The sequence below is a fragment of the Mastigoproctus giganteus genome, chromosome 8 (genome assembly GCF_048544385.1).
Source record: "Mastigoproctus giganteus isolate SK-2022 chromosome 8, ASM4854438v1, whole genome shotgun sequence".
In the NCBI taxonomy this organism is placed as follows: domain Eukaryota; kingdom Metazoa; phylum Arthropoda; class Arachnida; order Uropygi; family Thelyphonidae; genus Mastigoproctus; species Mastigoproctus giganteus.
Genome location: NC_143582.1, coordinates 149,183,536 through 149,202,483, shown reverse-complemented (window position 1 = coordinate 149,202,483; position 18,948 = coordinate 149,183,536). Strand labels below are relative to the sequence as shown.

Genomic DNA, 18,948 nt, shown 5'->3' with positions numbered 1-18,948 from the left:
TTGCTGCCCACATCTCGTTGTGGACAGCACTGTCCACATTGAGATGTTATTCTTGAAATGGTATATTCCCGGTACACTCTTGATACTGTCAGATAGATATAGTGCAATTTCTGTACCACCTCCTCTATTGAGTTACCCATGCGTCGAGCACCCACTATCATCCCCATTTCAAAGCCAGTTCACTCATGACATTTATACATACTGACATCAAATTACCATCTATGTGAATGCAGTGTACCTATATACCTGCCAAGCGGTCGGTTTGTCCACTAGCGAGAGGGATGACAGCGTCACGTTGCCCAGGAGCCAGATATCCCATGAATTCTGTCCGTTCAGTGTACATGCAGGTCTGGAGGCAGCAGCATAGCCAGGGTAGGGTTAGCAGGTACATTGTACTCCTAGACACCAAAAGTTGGTATTGTGACACTTCATTAGGAAGCAAATGGTGCCTTTTTTTGTAAATTACAATTGGCACCTTTTCTTGTGAGTGTACATGCTAAAAAAAAAATCCTGGCTACAGTACCTATCAGGAGGCTTCATTTTAGGAAGGATGTGGAGCTGCTGGAACAAGTACAGAGAAGGGACAAGAGATGGTGAGAAGAGCAAACAGTTGCTCTTACCAAGAACAGCTTAATTTCTGCAAATTGCAGTGTCTGAAGACTAGGCATCTGCAAGGTGATCTGATTCAAGTGTATATGGTGGCCTATAATGGTTTGAGCAAGCACAATGCTGATGGGATTATTCCTATTGCTCACCCAAGGGAGCATAAATTCAAATTGAGGAAAGACAGTCGTAGAATAGATGTGCGTAAATTTGCTTTAGCCAGCATGTGGGTGATTGCTGGAACATACTTCCATTGGTCATTGTGGAAGTTGATAGTTTAATCAATTATCCCCTGGTCTTTTTCATTCTCCACTACCCTGAGAGTAGTGGAAGAGGAAATATTATAGATTCTTCTGCAGTAGTGTACTCTCATTACTGTCATTAATAACCCTGCCAACCTTCGTATCATCTGCAAACATGAATGTTAAGCCTGATATACCTTCATCAATATCATTGATAAATACTGAAAAAAAAATGTGCTCAACACTGAACCCTGGGGGATCCACTAATAACATTAGCCCATGAAGAGCAGTGTCCATTGACTTCATTCTCTGTCTCCTACCACTCAACCATCTCTTTATCCATACCAGCAACTTGCCCTTAATGCCACACTGCTCCAATTTGTATGGCAGTCTTCCATGTGCAACAGTATTAAAAGCTTTCCTGAATCCAAATATGTCATATCAATATTATTTTTTGCGTCCAGTTCCTTTGTGACTGCATTGTAATATCCAGTGAAATTAGTCAGACAAGACTTCCCCTTAGTAAACCCATGCTGTGTCTGCACTATAACTGCAGTCTTATTTTATTATTATTAGCCATAAGGTGCAAGGAAGCCTGAAGCTTACGGTGCACTAGCAAAAAAAAAAAAAAAAAAATCCTGTGTTATGCTGAGAGAGAGAGAGAGAGTCAGAGGAAGTCTTGTCTAGATGATCCTTCAATGCCTCTTTAACCAGTGACTTCATTATTTTCCCTGGAACAAAAGTTAAAATAACAGTTCTGTGATTGCCTGTGTCACCCTTAGATCCCCTTTGGAATCAGGGATAAATCTCCATATCTCCGGTCCGTGGGGACTTCTCCTGATCGAAGGATGCTCTTGTAATTATGGCTAAGGATTTTTTACCTCCCTTGCTGCCTCCTTTAATATAACTGGATAGATTCAATCCACTCCAGGTGTCTTTCTTATTTTTAACTTCAACAATTTCTCCTCCACTTTACTCTCAGCTATTACAAAATCATTTGGTTCCCTGTTAGAGTATGATAAGCTTCTGAACTCCACTATCCCAGAGAATTCCTCAATGTAAATATAGATGCAAAATACTCGTTTAATTTGTCAACTACCTGAGTAGGATCATCAACAGTCGAACCATCGATATCTATTGTATTAATCTGATTCAATTCCTTTCTTTGCTGAAAGGAATTGAATTTTTCTTTGCATCCTTTGTCAAAGATTGCTCTTAATCTGCCTTTGTTTGCCTAACCTCCTTTGTGACTTGATTACAGACTAGCTTATATCTGCCATAGGCTTTTGTGTTGCCTGATAATTTATATGCATCCCATGCATTTTTCTTCTCTGCCACGAGTCTCATTAGTTCATCTGACATTCATTTAGGCCTAAACCTTGAACAGTATTTCTTAGTTGGCATGAAAACCCTAGTAGTTTCCAAGATTAATTCCTTGAATCCTTCCCGTTTATAATTTGCTGTTGGTGACACATCAGTTGGTCACACTATATAGAATTTAAAAACTGTCTGAGACCACTATTGTCATCTTTAGGAAAGCAAAAACCCTTCCCTTTACCCCTGATTGCAGTTACATCTTTAAGTAAAACCCATACCAGTATGCTGTGATCGTTGCCACCAAGTGGTTCCTTTATCTGCAGATTCTTAATTCGAATAATCACTGCTGATAATCAGAGAAGAGTGTTACTCCCTCTGGTTGCTTCTTGAACATGCTGCTGTAGAAAACAATCATCCAATAAATCCACAAAAGTCTTACTAGTGTGCGAGTGACCAACCCACAAGTTCCAGTCAATAACTGGGAAGTTAAATCCCCGATTATAAGACATTCTGATTTATTGGCTCACACTATTTCTCTGCAAAACTGTTCTTTGTACTCATCAGAGTCATTAAGCCTATAACACACTCCTACCCTCATTTTTGCTTTCCCAGAGCTTATGTCACACTAAACTGATTCAACATTGCACTGTCCACCCATGTGAACCGGATGTACTGCCTTAGATTTTGAATTTCTTAACTTACAGGTTAATCTCTGTTCCCTTCCTAATCTGTCTATCCTTTTTGTATACATTGTAGTCTCCAAATTCAAGTTTTGCATTCGTTATATCTGTGTGCCACCATATCTCTGTTATCCCTACAATATTTACCTTTGATATCTTGACCAGCACTTCAGATTCATCAAATTCATTTACTATACGCCTAACATTGGTGTACATGCAACTATAAAAAAGTAGCTGCAGGCAGAGGTGAAGGTGATTCTTGCACTACTTCTATTAAAATAAGCAGCAGCCTGGAGCGAGGGACGCTGGGGATTTCAGGGACTGATGGCAGTCATTGTGAAACAGGTGGGTATATGGAATGTGTTAGGGTAACGAAGAATAAGAATAGGTGCATGCACACTTGCATGTATACCAATGCTAGAAGTATAGGAAATAAATTTGATGAATTTGAAGTGTTGGTCAAGACATCAAAGGCAGATATTGTTGGGATGTCAGAGACATGGTGTCACACAGATATTAGGAATGCAGAATTGGAATTTGAGGAGTACAGAAAGGATAGACAATGTGTACAGAAAGGATAGACAAGATAGGAAGGGAGGAGGTGTTATGCTATTAATTAAGAAAAGCATAAAATCAAAAGAAGTGCATCCAGTTGATATAGATGAACAGTGCACTGTTGAGTCAGTTTGGTGTGACATAAGCACTGCAAAAGCAAAAATAAGAGTAGGAGTGTGTTATAGGCCTAATGACTCGAATGAGTACAATGAACAATTGTACAGAGAAATAGAGTGGGCTAGTAAATCAGAATGTCAGAATCAGAGTCAGTAAATCAGAATGTTCTTTTTCTTAGCTACCCTAACACAACCCATGTGTTTACTTGTACCCCAATGCTGGGAATCATTGGGGTACAAGTAAACACATGGGTTGTGTTAGGGTAGCTAAGAAAAAGAACAGGTGCATGTATACTTGTGTGTACACCAATGCTAGGAGTTTAGTAAATAAATTTGATGAATTTGAGGTATTGCTCAAAACATCAAAGGCAGATATTGTGGGGATTTCAGAGACGTGGTGTCACACAGATATAAGAAATGCAGAACTGGAATTTGGGGAGTACAATGTCTACAGAAAGGATAGACAGGATAGGAAGGGAGGAGGGGTTATGCTATTAGTTAAAAAACACATAAAATCCAAGGAAGTGAAGCCAGTCGACATCGCTGGACAGTGCAGTGTCGAGTCAGTTTGGTGTGACATAAGCATTGGGAGATCAAAATTGAGAGTAGGAGTGTGCTATAGGCCTAATGACTCTGATGAGTATAATAAGAAACTGTTCGGAGAAATAGAGTGGGCCAGTAAATCAGAGAGTCTTATAATGGGGGATTTTAATTTCCCAGATATTGACTGGAATTTGGGGGCTGGTCACTCACACAGTAGCAAGGCTTTTGTGGATTTATTGGATGATTGTTTTCTACATCAGCATGTTCGGGAGGCAACTAGAGGGAGTAATACTCTTGATTTGATTATCAGTAGTGATTCTTCATGCATTAAGAATCTGCAGATAAATGAACCACTTGGTGGCAGTGATCACAGTGTGCTGAAGTGGGAGTTACTCAAAGAGGTAACTACCATTAGGGGTAAAGGGAAGGGGTATTGCTTTCGTAAAGGCGACTACAATGGACTGAGACAGTATTTAAATTCTATACAGTGGGATCAACTGATGATATTGCCAACAGCAAATTCAAAATGGGAAGCATTCAAAGAACTTATCGTGGAAGCTACTAGGCTTTACATACCAACTAAGAAATATTGTTCAAGGTTTAGGCCTAAATGGTTGTCAGATGAACTAATGAGGCATATGGCAGAGAAGAAAAATGCATGGGATACATACAAATTAACACGTGACACGGACGCCTATGATAGATACAAGTTGATCTGTAACCAAGTTACAAAGGAGGTTAGGCAGGCGAAGGCAGATTACGAGAGATCCTTGGCAAGGGATGCGAAGAAAAACAGCAAAGAGTTCTTTACTTATGTAAACTCTAGAAGGAAGGGGATGAATCAGATTGGTCCACTTGAGATCGATGGGTCAACTGTTGATGACCCTGCTCGGGTAGCTAACAAACTAAATGAATATTTTGCATCGACATTCACACATGAGGAGTTATTCAGCGAGGGGAATGCCAGAGGTGTATTCAATTCTAGCAGTAAGCTAGAGAATCTTGTAATAACTGAGAGCAAAGTGGAGGAGAAATTGTTGAAGATAAACACAAGAAAGGCACCTGGGGTGGATGGGATCTATCCAGTTATATTAAAGGAGGCAGCAAAGGAGGTAAGCAAACCCTTAGCCATAATTATGAGAGCTTCCTTGGACTCAGGGGAGGTACCCATTGACTGGAGATGTGCAAATGTGACCCCAATTCACAAAGGGGGATCAAAGGCTGACACAAGTAATTATAGACCTGTGAGTTTAACTTCTGTTCCCGGAAAATTAATGGAGGCACTGGTGAAAGAAGCACTGCAGGATCATCTAGACAAGACTTCAGTTATAGCTAGGACACAGCATGGTTTTGTTAAGGGGAAGTCTTGCCTGACCAATTTGATTGGATACTATGATGCAGTCACAAAAGAACTGGATGCAGGGAATAACTTTGATATTATATACTTGGATCTTAGAAAGGCTTTTGATACTGTTGCACATGGAAGACTGCTGCACAAATTGGAGCAGTGTGGCATTGGAGGCAAGTTGCTGCTATGGATAAAGGGGTGGTTGAGGAGGAGAAGACAGAGAGTGGTAATCAATGGACACTGCTCATCGTGGACTAATGTTATTAGTGGAGTCCCTCAGGGTTCAGTATTGGGGCCTTTATTGTTTTCTGTATTTATAAATGATATTGATGATGGTATATCAGGCTTAATGTCCAAGTTTGCAGACGATACGAAGGTTGGCAGGGTTGTCAAGGACACTACTGACACTATGCTGCTGCAACAGGATTTGGAAAGGTTGAGCAGATGGGCTTCGAGGTGGCAAATGAAGTTTAACATTGACAAATGTAAAGTACTACATATGGGAAACAGCAACCCCAGAGCAGCGTATCAACTCTGTGGTACTACACTGACAGTGGTAGAGAATGAAAGGGACCTGGGGGTGGTGGTGCAGGCAGATATGAAGTTCTCTGAGCAGTGCAGACGAGCTGCAAGAGTAGGTCATGGTGTATTGTCAATGATATATAGGAATTTTTCTAGCAGGGATAAGGAGGTGATTATTCCCTTGTATAAGGCAATGGTCAGGCCACACCTAGAGTACTGTATACAGGCCTGGAGGCCTCATTTCAGGAAGGATGTAGAGCTGCTGGAACGAGTACAGAGAAGGGCAACTAGATTGGTGAATGGGACAAAGGGGTTCTCTTACGAAGAAAGGCTTAAGTTTTGCAAATTACAGTGTCTGGAAACTAGGCACCAGCGGGGTGATCTGATAGAGGTGTACAAAGCCTTGAATGGTTTGAGCATGCTCAATGCTGATGGGATTCTTCCTCTAGCTCAGAAAAATCACCTGAGAGGGCATAAATTCAAATTGAGGAAAGACAGATGTAGGATAGATGTGCGGAAATTTGCCTTTAGCCAGCGGGTGGTTGGTGGGTGGAACAGACTTCCATCCCTTGTCGTGGAAGTTGATAGCCTAAATAAGTTTAAGGCTCAGCTGGACAGGTATTTCGAACGAACAGAGGGGTGAAGTGGAAGTGGTTATTTTTATTTATTTATGTTACTTTTTTTTTTTTTTTTTTTTTGGCTGATGCTGCATAAGCTTGCTTTCTTGCATCAAATGCCTCTACTAATGCTAATGCTAATGTCTTATAATGGGGGATTTAACTTCCCAGTTATTGACTGGAACTTGTGGGTTGGTCACGCTCACACTAGTAAGACTTTTGTGGATTTATCGGATGATTGTTTTCTGCAGCAGCATGTTCGAGAGGCAACCAGAGAAGGTAATACTCTTGACCTAGTTATCAGCAGTGATCATTCGTGTATTAAGAATTTGCAGATAAAGGAACCACTAGGTGGCAGTGATCACAGTGAACTGATGTGGAATTTACTTAAAGATACAATTACCATCAGGGGTAAAGGAAAGGGTTTTTTCTTCTGTAAAGGTGACTACAGTGGTCTCAGACAGTTTTTAAATTCTGTACAGTGGGATCAACTGATGATGTTACCAACAGCAAATTCTAAGTGGGAGCATTCAAGGAATTAATCATGGAAGCTACTAAAAGTTTCATACCTATTAAGAAATATTGTTCAAGGTTTAGGCCTAAATGGTTGTCAAATGACTAATGAGACTCGCGGTGGAGAAGAAAAATGGGATGCATATAAATTATCAGGTGACACAGAAGCCTATGGCAGATATAAGCTAGTCTGTAATCAAGTCACAAATGAGGTTAGGCAGGCGATGGTAGATACAAAGGAACTGGATGCAAAATATAATTTTGATATCATATACTTGGATTTCAGGAAAGCTTTTGACAATGTTGTGCATGGAAGACTACTGTATAAATTGGAGCAGAATGGTATTAAGGGTAAGTTGCTACAATGGATAAAAAGGATGGTTGAGTGGGAGAAGACAGAGAGTGGTAATCAAAGGGTGCTGATCTTCATGGACTAATGTTATTAGTGGAGTCCCACAGGGTTCAGTGTTGGGTCCACTGCTGTTTTGTATATTTATCACTGATGTTAATGAAGGTATATCAGGCTTAGTGTCAAAGTTTGGAGATGATACAAAGGTTGGCAGGGTTGTTAGTGACAGTAATGGCAGTGCGCTACTGCAATAGGATCTAGAAAATTTGGGTAGATGGGCTGAGAAGTGGCAACTGAAGTTTAACATTGACAAATGCAAAGTACTGCATGTGGGTAGAGTAAACACAGAGAAACGTACCAACTGTGTGGTACTACACTTAAGGTGGTAGAAAATGAAAAAGACCTGGGAGTAATTGTGCAGTCAGATATGAAGTTTTCTGAGCGATGCAGACAGGCTGCCGGGGAAGGTCACTGGGTTTTGTCAATGATATATATGAATTTTTCTAGCAGGGAAAAGGAGATGATTGTTCCTCTGTATAAGGCAATGGTCAGTCCACGCCTTGAGTTCTGCTTACAGGTTTGGAGGCCTCATTTTAGGAAGATGTAGATTTGCTTGAGCGTGTACAGAGAAGGGCAACAAGATTGGTGAGGGGAATGAAGGGATCCTCTTACCAAGGGAGGCTTATGTTTTGCAAATTTCAGCGGCTGGAGACAAGGCACCTGCGAGGTGATCTGATTGAGGTGTATAAGGCCTTGTATGGTTTGAGCATGCTCAATGCTGATGCGATTCTTACACTTGTTCAGATTAAGAACCTGAGGGGGCATAAATTCAAATTGAGGTAGGACAGATGTAGAATATATGTGCGGAAATTTGCCTTTAACCACTGGGTGGTTAATTGCTGGAACAAACTTCCATCTATCAACTCGCAGGTAGTTGATAGGCTATAAAGTATTTAGGGGCAAAGACCTTATGCTACGAGGTAGAATGACTAACATGTAAGTTAGTGCAAATGCATCATTTTAACATAGCTATCTACAAAAGTAGTTAAATTAATTAATTAATTAATTAAATTGGCATTGTTTTGGTTAAGAGAAGGCAGTCACAATATGAGATATAACCAAAACGATGTTAATTTAATTAATTTAACTACTTTGGTATATAGCTATGTTAAAATGATGCATTTGCACTAATCTACATGGTAGTTGATAGGTTAAATAAATTTAAGGAGAAACTGGACAAACGTTTAGAGGGAATTGTTATGTAAATTTTTTTTTTTTTTTTTTTGGCTGATGCTGCATAAGCTCATACACTTGCTTACTTGCATCACATGCCACTACTACTATACATGCACCTGTTCTTACTCTTAGTTACCCTACCACAGCCATATGCTTTGCTATTCTGGTACAATGCATAATTTCAATCAAAAAATTAAATTAGAATACTGAATAATTGGAGTGTGCAGATTTGAAGATTTTAAATATATTTCACACTGCTAGCCAGTTTCTTTGATTTTTTTTTGTTAAAAAAATTATAGCTGCGTTATGTAGGTTCTCATGTTGAAAAGGGATTCCTGGTAGGGTGTTGGCATATCTGTACAAAGATATGCATCTAATTTAGTGAAGTGTTATTTTATCCATATAATCTTGTAGAGCAATGGTTTCCCCCAAATGGGGGAAACCATTGCTTTTTCTGAAGTTTTTGCACATATTATTGCTTTTAACATTTCAGCGAGGGCTGCATTAAAGTTTCCAAAATTAGATGGTGCCACTACTGAATTTTTAAATGTACATAACAGGTACATTTTTGAATATTTTTCTAATTTTTCTTTTCTGTGAATATTATACTGTACTGTTTCTATGTAAAATTATCACCTTCATAATGTTAGTTTTTTAAACAAAATAAGAAAATTTCAAATTTCAACCAAATAATTGAATTGCACTATTTTCATTATGAAACCTTTATAGGATTGTAATTGGAGACTTTTCATTCAGCTCTTTTTTTCATAGTTAATAAGGGTATATTCATTTTAAGGATTCTTTTAAAGCAAATGGGTTTTAATTTTTTAAAGAAAAGGGTTAGAACCTATAACACTTTGCCATTTATGATGGTTTATGAATATGTACACAAACTGAAAATCCCACATGGTAAAGTTAAGGTCTTTTGGCAAATGGGCCTTATGTATAAAATATATTAATACATTATTATACTAATATATTTTTTATAACTGACTAACCATTGATTCTACCAGATATACAATGAGGTTAACTAGAGGTTATCTTTTAGATATCACACTTCTTTGGTAACAATGTTTCAAATTTTGTTTAATGCCCCAAGGTAGGTGTATTGTAGGTGATATTCCCCTGTATGGTTTAAAGTTAGCTGAGTAAATAAATTTAGAAGTCACTAATATGTACATATGGTATTTCTTTGGACTATTGTCATAATGTAACAGCTGTGAATATGTTTTCTTTTGTAGTAATTGGTCATATATATGGTCATGTGCAGTTAGGAGTGTTGGACTATTGTCATAATGTAACAGCTGTGAATATGTTTTCTTTTGTAGTAATTGGTCATATATATGGTCATGTGCAGATAGGAGTGTTGTGACTCGGGGGAGAACTGAGGGGGACGATTCTCCAACGCGTCACAGCCTAAAAAAATGTGCAACTTGTGAAATGTTTGCCGAACTCTCTGGAACGGAACATGATATTGCCATGGGGGATGTCTTTGTGTGTGCGCGCGATGTAAGGAGTGTAAGGAAATCAGGCGACAACTCAGCGTTGTTATGGGCCTATATGAGAGTTTGAAGGACAGGGTGGATGCCCTCGAAGGAAATAAATTGAGGGGTCCATCAAGCTCTCAGCTGCCCACATCAACGCCAGAGCTTGCACTTGGTCATCGCGCAACACAGCGGCAAACCCCAAGGCAGAATGCACTGGTCCCACAGGAACTATTAGTTGTTGGTGACTCTATTGTCAGGGAAACGGAGAACATGCTATGTAAAAAGGATAGGTGGAACAGGACCAGGGTATGTCTGCCAGGGGCAAAGGTTGATGACGTTGTAGAGCGGATATCATCTTTCAAGGGCACAAAAGGTGATATAGTTGTACACGTTGGCACTAATGATATTAAGAGTAGGAGACCGGCAGAATTACTCAACAAGTACAGGTCACTGTTGAAAAAAAGCAGAGAATTAGGGTTGAATTTGAAAGTGTCTGCAATTCTGCCCAGACACGATAGGAGGGAGTATATGATGAGAGCCTTGTCGATCAATTCGGCCCTGGAAAGATTGTGCAAGGCTCAAGGGGTAGAATTTTTTTCAGCCTGGACTGTACTTGTTAACAGGAGAGATTGCTTCTACAGGGATGGGATACACTTAAATAGAAAGGGTGCAAGAATATTTGCTGATGCTATCGAGGCAGTGTTCGGTGGGTCGGAAAACTGCTAGCTTGGGGGGATACAAAGACTAATAGTTTAACAGTAACCGCAGGCAGAGGTGAAGGTGATTCTTGCACAACTTCTATTAGAATAAGAAGCGACCTGGAGCGAGGGGTGTTGGGGGTTTCAGGGACGGATGGCAGTCATCCTGGAATAGTTGGGTATATGGGATGTGTTAGGGTAACAAGGAATAGGCATAGGAGCATGTATGCTTGTATGTATACCAATGCTAGAAGTATAGTAAATAAATTTGATGAATTTGAAGTGTTGGTCAAGACATCAAAGGCGGATATTGTTGGGATAGCAGAGACGTGGTGTCACAAAGATATAAGGAATGCAGAACTGGAATTTGGGGAGTACAATGTGTACAGAAAGGATAGACAGGACAGAAAGGGAGGAGGTGTTATGCTGTTAATTAAGAAAAACATAAAATCAAAAGAAGTGCATCCAGTTGATAGAGATGGACAGTGCACTGTTGAGTCAGTTTGGTGTGACATAAGCACTGCAAAAGCAAAAATAAGAGTAGGAGTGTGTTACAGGCCTAATGACTCGAATGAGTACAATGAACAATTGTACAGAGAAATAGAGTGGGCCAGTAAATCAGAATGTCTTATAATGGGGGATTTTAACTTCCCAGATATTGACTGGAACTTGTGGGTTGGTCACCTCACACGCTAGTCAGACTTTTGTGGATTTATTGGATGATTGTTTTCTGCAGCAGCATGTTCGAGAGGCAACCAGAGAAAGTAATACTCTTGATCTGGTTATCAGCAGTGATCATTCGTGTATTAAGAATTTGCAGATAAAGGAACCACTAGGTGGCAGTGATCACAGTGTGCTGATGTGGGATTTACTCAAAGAGGTAACTACCGTCAGGGGTAAAGGAAAGGGTTTTTGCTTCGGTAAAGGGGAGTACACTGGTCTCAGACAGTTTTTAAATTCTGTACAGTGGGATCAACTGACGATGTTACAAACAGTAAATTCTAAGTGGGAAGCATTCAAGGAATTAATCGTGGAAGCTACTAGACTTTTCATACCGATGAAGAAATATTGTTCAAGGTTTAGGCCTAAATGGTTATCAAATGAACTAATGAGACTCGTGACAGAGAAGAAAAATGCATGGGATGCATATAAATTATCAGGCGACGCAGAAGCCTGTAGCAGATATAAGCTAGTCTGTAATCAGGTCAAAAGGAGGTTCGGCAGGCAAAGGCGGATTACGAGAAATCTTTGGCAAAAGATGCTAAGAAAAACAGCAAGGATTTCTTTACTTATATAAACTCTAAAAGGCAGGGAATGAATATGATTGGTCCACTTGACATCGATGGTTTGACTGTTGATGATCCTGCTCAGATAGCAAACAAACTGAATGAGTATTTTGCATCTACATTCACACGTGAGGAATTATTACAGTTTGAAAATGGAAGAAGGTTATCAAATTGTAGCAGTGTGCTTAATGATTTTGTAATAACTGAGAGCAAAGTGGAGGAGAAATTGTTGAAGTTAAACATAAGAAAGGCACCTGGGGTGGATGGGATCTATCCAGTTATATTAAAGGAGGCGGCAAAGCAACTAAGCAAACCCTTAGCCATAATTATGAGAGCATCCTTGGATTCAGGGGAGGTTCCCACGGACTGGAGATGTGCAAATGTATCCCCAATTCACAAAGGAGGTTCGAAGGGTGACACGAGTAATTACAGACCAGTTAGTTTAACTTCTGTTCCAGGTAAAATAATGGAGTCACTGGTTAAAGATGCATTGCAGGATCATCTAGACAAGACTGCAGCAATAATTCAGACACAGCATGGGTTTGTTAAGGGAAAGTCTTGTCTGACAAATTTGATTGGTTATTATGACGTGGTCACAAAGGAACTGGATGCAAAAAATAATTTTGATATCATATACTTGGATTTCAGTAAAGCTTTTGACACTGTTGCACATGGAAGACTATTGTACAAATTGGAGCAGAATGGTATTAAGGGTAAGTTGCTACAATGGATAAAAGGATGGTTAAGTGGGAGAAGACAGAGGGTGGTAATCAATGGGTGCTGCTCTTCGTGGACTAATGTTATTAGTGGAGTCCCACAGGGTTCGGTATTGGGTCCACTGTTGTTTTGTATATTTATCAATGATATTGATGAAGGTATATCAAGCTTAATGTCGAAGTTTGCAGATGACACGAAGGTTGGCAGGGTTGTTAATGACAGTCATGGCAGTGTGCTACTGCAACAGGATCTAGATAATTTGGGCAGATGGGCTAAGAAGTGGCAACTGAAGTTTAACCTTGACAAATGCAAAGTACTGCATATGGGTAGAAGTAACCCCAGAGAAACGTACCAACTGTGTGGTACTACACTTAAGGTGGTAGAAAATGAAAAAGACCTGGGAATAATTGTGCAGTCAGATATGAAGTTTTCTGAGCCCTAGCAGACAGGCTGCTAGGGCAGGTCACGGGGTTTTGTCAATGATATATAGGAATTTTGCTAGCAGGGAAAAGGAGGTGATTGTCCCTCTGTATAAGGCAATGGTCAGGCCACGCCTTGAGTACTGCGTACAGGTCTGGAGGCCTCATTTTAGGAAGGATGTAGATTTGCTTGAGCGTGTACAGAGAAGAGCAACACGATTGGTAAGGGGAATGAAGGGATCCTCTTACCAAGAGAGGCTTAAGTTCTGCAAATTGCAGTGGCTGGAGACTAGGCACCTGCGCGGTGATCTGATTGAGGTCTATAAGGCCTTGAATGGGTTGAGCACGCTGAATTCTGATGGGATCCTCCCACTTGTTCAGAATACGAACCTACGGGGACATAAGTTCAAATTAAGAAAGGATAGATGTAGAATAGATGTGCGGAAATTTGCCTTTAACCAGCGGGTGGTTAATTGCTGGAACAAACTTCCATCTGTCGTTGTGGAAGTTGATAGGTTAAATAAATTTAAGGAGGAACTGGACAGGCATTTGGAGGGTATGGTGTGATTTTTTTTTTTTTTTTTTTTTTTGGCTGATGCTGCATAAGCTCCTACACTTGCTTTCTTGCATCAAGTGCCACTACTACTACTACTACTACTACTACTATGGTATTTCTTTGGACTATTGTCATAATGTAACAGCTGTGAATATGTTTTCTTTTGTAAATTTTTAATTGGTCATATATTTGGTCATGTGCAGATTTTGATTTTAAGAGCAAAGCAAAAAAAGAAAGGCAAAAGATAACATTAAGTTAGTAATTTGCACATTCATTGACATCAGTGACATTCATTAATATGAATGACATCAGTGACATTCTTTTTTTTTTTGTAGTTGTTGGTGCATCGGCTTCTGTGGCCATAGTGCACCTCCCAAGGTTTTTGCAGTACTTTGATCCAAGCCCGAGGCGGGATTCGAACCCACGACCTTTGGGTTGCCAGGCAGGCACTTTACCGATCTGGCTAGCCCGGTCGGCTTATTGACATTCATTAATATGAATGACATCAGTGACATTCATTAATATGATCCTTTCAAGCCTCTATCATCACAACTGATTGATTGATAGGTGGGTTTAACTGACAAATTCATTTGGGTTATTGGTTGATTGATTGGTGATTGCTGTATTGATTGCATAGGTGTTGAAAACAAAGTTTCTCAAGGGATATATAACTGACAGTTGCAAGCAAGTTAGGATCAGTGAATAATTGAGCAGCTGACCTCATGAATGGCATAGTATGAACAACATATGAATTGTGAATAAAAGCTGCTGCCTGTGATCTGGAAAACAGGATCTCAAAAAACTTAACTGCAAATCAGCAAATGGTGAAGTTATGACCTTCCTGTATCTTTTCTATATGCAGTGCTTTTTACAGGAGATCTATGTATTGCTTTCCTACATATATTGCTTTTCTACATACATACAGTACATTTCTTTTCATAGGAGAGCTATATATTGCTTTCCTGCATTATTATTATATTCACTACATATCTCTCCTGTATCTCTTTTGTAATTATAGTAGCTGTTGTTTTTTTTTACTTTGTTTACTTAAGTGGTTGCATTTGCACATTGGCATGTTTCGAAATAAGCAATCCAACCTTCCCTATCAGTATTATTATTATATTCACTATAAAAATGAATTATTGTATTTATTTTATTAGTAGTTCTTAAAAAATTAAATTGGTAAGTATAAGTACAGTTTTAACTGACACTTTAGAAGTGCGGCACATTCAGAATGAAAAAACATTTATTTTATTTTACTTTTAAATCTGTAGTACTATGGACTTTATAAATCCATAGTATTCCAATATTTCATTTTTAATACAAAAATGAAATATTGTATTTATAATTTTAGTAGTATTTTTTAAATAAATTTTTTTAAAAAAAATGCAACATTTATAACTACTGCATATTAATATTTTATATATATATATATATTTTTTATTATTATTATTTTTTATTTTTCAGAAAAACTTCCTAGCAATATTTGTGCCATTGCAAATTAAGTTTTGTGTTGTTGCAATAGTTATTTTTTAAGGTTTTTATTTTTTAGAAAATTCATTTAAGATATTCTATGAAACGTCTGTAGGCTGGTCTGTTTCCATAAATAAAAATGAAATTATAATGAAAATGGTCATTTTGCTTGTTTTCATTGAGATTTCTCATTGAGAGTGAATATTCATTCCCCATCAGAAGCTGAAAGTAGCATATTGAAGTTTTTATGAATATGATCTCCTTTGATCACGTCAATAAATGTGCATTTTGTGAAATCAAAGCATCCACCAGCTGAGCACTATCAAATAACAAGGTCCTGTTGAGATGTTTTGCTTGTTCCATTTATTGCATCAGTACTAAAGTATTACTTGCAGGAATTATGAAATAATGGCATAGTAGCAAAGAAAAGAAATCTGAAAAGAAAAGAAGAAAAAATTTTATTTTATTTTTGATTGTATTTTTTTTTTTATTCTATCTGACAGCAGGTCAGAATATTGTATTTTTACCAAACAAATATCATATTTCTGCATCATAGCATGTATGATCTCCATGGGCTAGATCAGGGATCTCCCCGAACCTTTTTCATCGGAGGGCTACATAGAAAATTCATTACAAATGGCGGGCCAGAGTCGGTGCAATTTTGACGACTAAAAACACTGTAAACCAAAAAACGCAATTTTAGCGACTTCACCAGGGCAAACGGGGTGTACAAGATAGAAAAACTATAAAAAATTATAAACAAGGGATATTTATTGTAAATAAAGACATATTAAAAATCACAATTTTTATTATTATAATCACATTTCATATTAAAGAAATAGCAAATCAATGAGATGTTTGTAGTTGTTTTGATTTAGCAATAATTGAAATGTTAGGTTTAATAGTAGAAGTTCGCACTCTTAAAAAGTCTTGCAAATGTTCATCTGTGATTCTTGATCGATGTTTGGATTTCATATATTTCATTTTTGAATATGTTTGTTCACATAGGGAAGTGCTACCAAAAACAGAAATTATTCTTCTTGCTAATTTTTTTAATTCTAGAAATTCATTTTCTGTCAAAGTTTTATAAAAGTTAATTAATGTTTCATTTTTCAGTAATGTTTTCAGGTTATCGTTACTTTAAAGATCTTTGATTTCTAATTGTAGATCTTTATCTATTTGTGAAACATTTGCATCAAATGGATTCTGAAATAATGTAAATAATTTTCTATTGTTTTCAAAATCAACAAATCGATCAACAAATGCTTCCATTAATAATTCAAGATTTCGGACAAAATTGTCAGTAGAAAAATCACAATTGGGCATATTATTATATAAACTTTCACAACACAAAAAAAGGGAAAAATTATTTTGTTCAATTTGATTTTTAAATAATTCTAATTTTGTCTGAAATGCTTTAATATTGTAGAACAAGTCATTTACAAGTAGATCGCGACTTTGAAGTTTTTTATTCAATGTATTCAAATGTTCACAAATATCTGTTGAAAATGCAAGTTGCCATAACCATTTAGTCTGTTAATTCTGGGACTGATTTTAATTTTTCGTTCATGAATATGTCTATTTCGGTTCTGAGTTGAAAAAATCTTTTTAACACATTACCACGACTCAACCATCGCACCTCTGTATGATACAACAAATCACCATATTCGCTTTCGATTTCCTCCAAGAAAATTTTAAACTGACGATGGTTCAGGCCATTTTTGCATATAAAATTCACAATGCTAATTATAGTCGACATGATTGAGTTCGAAGACAGACATTTTACTGCACAACGATTGCTGATGAATACAATGAAATTGCATAGGTCTTTCGATGTTTTTGGAATCAAAATATTTATTAACATGGCCGATGAAACCAATATTTTTTCCAACCATATTCTTTGGACCATCGGTCGTAATTGCTGTCAACAATTCCCAATCAAGCTGCAGGTCTTAAAACACTTTTGATACGCTATAAAATATGTTTTCAGCAGAGGTTCTATTCTTCAAGCTTTCAAGTGCAGCCAGTTCTTCTGTGACTTCAAAATTTTGATTTATACTGCATATGTAAATGAGTAACTGTGCCATATTGGTAATACCTTCACTTTCATCAATTGCAATCGAAAAATTTATAAAATCTGTAACTTTTTGTTTCAGCTGATCTTTAACATTAGCAGACAAGTCTTCAATTCTTCTTTCTAAAGTTGACACTGATAAACTTATAGCAGCGAAGTGCTTAACTTGATCAGGGCATATTTCTTCTGCAATTGATAGGCACACTCTTTTCACAAACTCGCCATCAGTAAAAACCCTCCCTTCTTCAGCAATGATTTGAGATGCTCGCAAACTAGCTCTAATTAAATTTAAATTCTGATTAGTGAAACATGTCATCTGTTGTTGTTGCCTCTTGAAATCAAAGCTCAGCTCTTGTAATTTCTTGTTTCAAAATTCTCCTTGAAGTTTATCGTAAATTGAGGCATGTTTTGTCGTATAATGCCGTTTCAAATTATATTCTTTCAACACAGAAACTGCTTCCTTACATATAAGGCAGGTACATCGGTTATTGTCCCTTATAAAAAAATAATTGATCGACGAAAGTTCATTGAAGACACAACATTCGGAATCAATTTTTCCTTTCCTTGACGTCTTGATTCGCAAAAATTAAAATAATTCAAAGTTAAATAAAATTAAAAATAATATGCATTTATACAAATAGCACTAATAAATTGTTGCACATGATAATCGGTGCAGCAGCCTGACGACTACGGTCTGAATGAGAATAGCTGACTAAGAGAAAGATTAATACGTGTACTCATCTTTACATTACAAACTGCAAAGAACGCCTTGCATACAATTCTTTCACTAATACTTACTTGATTAATATTTAGATTAGTGTTTAGCAATTGTTTTAACAGGCGCTTATTTTAACTGTACTATTTCACTTTTTTGACAACTCTTGTTCGCCGGAAATACTCGAGGCTATAAACTTATAGCCGTGGGCACTCGCACTGTTGGGATTTCCGACATTGCAAGAAACACTGCTGCCAAGTGGAAGCACACAGAGTTGCAACAATGTTACAAAATTATATTTGGATGCATTTACATTATATTTTGATTAAAAATATCCTTATATACGATATGTAGCAACCAAAAAAGATTTCTATAGAATAAATTTCACAAGGCAAATGAAATAGTCTTTCGGGCCGGATTCGGCCCGCTGGCCGTAGGTTGGAGACCCCTGGGCTAGATCCATGTAGACCTTCATGGACTGTGATTTCTTTGTGAAAAATTACTAAAATAATTGTCTAGTGACAAGCCTGAATGCTTTTCAAAGGATATTGAATTAAAAGGATAAGGATATTTGAATAAGATACTGAAGTTCTGTGGAAAATTTGGTGTAGGAGAGTTGAATGGTCGAAAAAGTTAAAAGAGCACTCCTGTAGAGGAAATTAACTAGCTTTTTAATGGCATGGACAATTAATCAATTATTGCATATGGCCAGTCAGTTGAGTGATATTTCTTGCATCAAAGTATAACAGATAAAACCAACAAGCTTTGATTTTAAACAGCTCATGTACATGTACACAATGTGCAAGAAGTAGCAGTGAACCAAAGATTCATATGAACCCCTGTTTTGCATTTCTTGGGTGTAAAGGTTAACAAGAGTTACAT

General features: G+C 37.7%; 1 protein-coding gene across 2 annotated transcripts in view; it reads left to right on the top strand.

The window, feature by feature from the left end:
- Positions 1-18,948, top strand: part of arg (arginase) — a 180,188-nt gene that overhangs the window by 20,878 nt on the left and 140,362 nt on the right. The window lies entirely within an intron of this gene.